Source organism: Bactrocera dorsalis, chromosome 4 (genome assembly GCF_023373825.1).
Source record: "Bactrocera dorsalis isolate Fly_Bdor chromosome 4, ASM2337382v1, whole genome shotgun sequence".
NCBI classification, from domain to species: Eukaryota; Metazoa; Arthropoda; class Insecta; order Diptera; family Tephritidae; genus Bactrocera; species Bactrocera dorsalis.
This window is the reverse complement of record NC_064306.1, coordinates 12,325,917-12,329,310: the sequence shown is the minus strand read 5'-3', so window position 1 is coordinate 12,329,310 and position 3,394 is coordinate 12,325,917. Positions and strand designations below refer to the sequence as shown.

The following is a 3,394-nucleotide window of genomic DNA, read 5'->3' as shown; positions in this document are numbered from 1 at the left end:
AATCGATGGACTTTTGCTTTCGGTTGAAGACGTCGTCGAACCGCTGTTTGAGGCACTTGCTCCCGATGTACTACCTTTTTCTGCTGCTGGTGCCGCATCTTTCGAAGCTTCGGTCGTAGCCGCGGCATCATCACCGGCTTCCACCTGATGGAAGCTCAAAAAGACTGTAATGGTAAGCGTTTAATTAATTAAAATTTAGTAGCTTTATTGATAAATCAGTTACCGAAAGTAAAAACTAAAGTAACACAGAGCAATTTCCGCAACATGATCTACTAATTTGATAGTTCAACACCTTCAATTTGCTTATATAGTGAGGGATTGGGAAAAATTGAATAACTTAATGGCCCGATAAGCACGTGGATCGTGGCTGAGGTAAATGAAATGGGTTTGAAGTTCCGTTTTATTTTCTAGAAAAATATGTCGCACGATTTTTACACGCGCTGAAATAATTAGAATAATGATTAGATATTAGGAAATTATTTTCGCCCACTCTAAGGCACATAAATAGGCGCAAACACCAAGTCAGTAAATTTTATATCAAACAGTTTTGGAGATGGCGCTACTTGGTCAAATAATTTGTGCTCTACTAGTGGTAGCAGGTAAATGTCGTACTGGTATATTGAAATGGAAATATTATAACAATAAAAATTCTTTATAGTTCTACTAAATGGCGGCGAATGTAGACCTGATCCCGTACTTGGTGCTGTGGGAGGTCTGGTCAATGGTTTACCTGGCGGTGCTGCGTTATCCGGAGCTCTTGGTACTGTGGGTGGTCTCCTTGGCGCTCTACCGCTAGTAGGCGGCTTACTAGGTGGGCGTTAAAAGTGCTTTTGCGGCGCAGTGCGTGGTTTGAAGGAATTGATCAAATGTGTTTCACTCTTCACAAAAATGAATAAAATTTTCAATGAAATTGTTAATTGCATATCAATAAACATATTGTGAAGTCCGAAAAGCTTTTTTTTAAACTGGAGTAATGCCTTTAGATTCTTTCTTTGCGACGCAGGAACCTTATCACTATAGTTCCATTACTATTTCAGCTACACAAGTGTGGTTATGATACACAAGCTCCATATGCGCCTAGGCACTGCTCTTAGTATCCTTATTTCGTACGGATGCTGGACGTTGCCATCAAATTTGGGAACATTTATCTCACTCTTGTACCAAGAAAGTCCGAACAGCTGCAATCAAATGTAACCGAGTATATAAAATTCACATATTATGTACATTCAGGTTTTGGTTTTAAACGATCAACCATGATGGGAAAGTTTGAAAAGAATAGAAATACCCTTGGATCGCCTGATTCCTTTTCTTGTTTTGTAAAATAAAAATACTAATGTTTTAAACCTCCATTTCGGTCAAGTTGTGATGGTCTCTAAGAGCTCAAAGTTCAGTAAACCAGTTTATGTTTAAATTGGAGGGATCTTAAGACCCTCTTTTTATTACTGAGGGATCTCTGCACCAAGATTAGTTTTCTATTCCAACGCCGACCTGGCAAAAATAGTGGACCGCAAACCATAGTCTGCATTCCGTCCAATCCGAAGTTTCTTATACATCGCACAGTAAAACCGTAGGATGCGCTGCGACACCTCAGAAGACAAAATTCGGATGTGCCGATAGAAGAGTGGAGGGTGCTCAAGCCACTAACATCGGCAAAGAGTATGGTGGCCTAAACTACATCCTCCAAATAAACAAGTCGACCGAAGATGTATTATAAGAAAGTTTTGGAGAATGGCATGGTGCGTAAGTTACGTGTGCCTTCGTCTTAAAAAGCGCTGTGCGACCAATAACAACGTAAGCCTGCTGGAGGAGCGAGAGGTGGGGAAGGATCTATGAGAGATCCTAATTGCCACGCTGAAACTTCAAGACAAATGTGAGGGAGAGCCGGTACAGAAAACCGTTGAAGCGGCTGCAGCGAGTTGCTATTCTCTGCATAACAGCTACATTAATCAGCCTACCACCAATCAACATTGTAATGGAACTATGCAGCGAAATCAGCTGCAAGATTGGTGGCATTAATTGAATTCTCTACAAGGACCTTTGGTATTGCTCAATAAGTAGGGTTTGGCGGGCGATGGTTCCAGGTCACACTAAAAGATTGTGGATGATGCAGAAGCAAGGGACTCACCGGGAAAATTTACAGAAACTATACAGACGGATAAAATACCTAGTGGAGTGGCTGCAGGAATTTATTGCTCGGAGTTGGATCTCAGGCGAACCATCAAGCTTCCGGAATACTGCAGTATCTTTCAGGTCGAAGTTTTCACAACATAGAATGTAAATAACGTATATACGTCAATAGCCAGTCAGAAATTAAGGCAACAATGTAACATCGCATTACGTTAGAAAATGTTCGAAGGGGTTGACGAGTTAATCAGGGCGAGTTGGAATGCCTCAAATACATGCAGGATCACCAAGATAATGTGCAAGACCCCTGTGAGAAAACTCGCAAGCTTTTTTCTCACACGGTTTCAAAAGAACTCCGGGCGGTTGTTTGTTTCTTGACAGGTCCCAACCTACTGGCAGCATATGCGAGCCATATGTGCATAAGTAACGCTGATATATGTAAAAAGTATTCCATGCAACTTCTCCTAGAACTCGTCTGATATATCTAGGGTGTTAGTAAAAACATAATAATTCAATAGATCGTGACTTATATAATTGGTTTCAATTTTTATTGCAAAAAAAATATTCAACACGCGTTGAAATGATAACAAAAATAATTAGACATAAGCCATTTTTCTTCGTTCACTCGTACGGGTATAAATATATGCGACTAAATGCCAAAAACAGTAAAATTTTTCCTAAGAAGCTTTTGCGATGGCGTTACTTCGTCAAATAATTTGCGCTCTACTAGTCATAGCAGGTGGATGTCGTACTCGTATATTGAAATACAAATATTATAACTACAAAAACTCTTTATAGTTCTACTAAATGGCGGCGAATGTAGACCTGAACCAGTACTTGGTGCTGTGAGTGGCCTAGCCGGTGGTTTGCCTGGCGCAGCTGCATTACCCGCAGTTTTGTCTCCGTTGGCCGGAGCTCTACCCCTACCTGTCGGACGTTAAAAGCTGCCTTGCAGCAGTACGTGAATTCAAGCTGGTCATGTGGTTTACTCTTCACAATAATGTATACAATTTTAGATGAAATGGTAGTCAATAAAAGTATTTGAGTATGCACAAAAATCCGTTTTTATTTAAATTAAAGGGATCTAAAGCGTCTTTCTTTCCGACAAAGGGACCTCAAGGACAGGGCTCCAGTCCTATTTCGATCAATCAAGAGTAGTTGTCTGATACGAGCCTCCTATGAGCCTTAGCACTGCTCTTAGTTTTTATATTTCGTACGATTGTTGGTTGCCACCAAGCAAATTTCGAACCTTCTGCTCAATCCATGTATC

The 3,394-nt window shown here is 40.6% G+C and overlaps 2 long non-coding RNA genes across 2 annotated transcripts; both read left to right on the top strand.

Moving 5' to 3' along the window:
• The first annotated feature begins 392 nt into the window (after positions 1 to 392).
• LOC125778193 (uncharacterized) lies at positions 393 to 965 on the top strand. Its single transcript, XR_007422565.1, has 2 exons — positions 393 to 599; positions 659 to 965. It is a non-coding gene; the product is annotated as an uncharacterized LOC125778193 (long non-coding RNA).
• Positions 966 to 2,743: 1,778 nt separating this feature from the next.
• LOC125778123 (uncharacterized) lies at positions 2,744 to 3,182 on the top strand. Its single transcript, XR_007422502.1, has 2 exons — positions 2,744 to 2,863; positions 2,923 to 3,182. It is a non-coding gene; the product is annotated as an uncharacterized LOC125778123 (long non-coding RNA).
• The last annotated feature ends 212 nt before the right edge of the window (positions 3,183 to 3,394 follow it).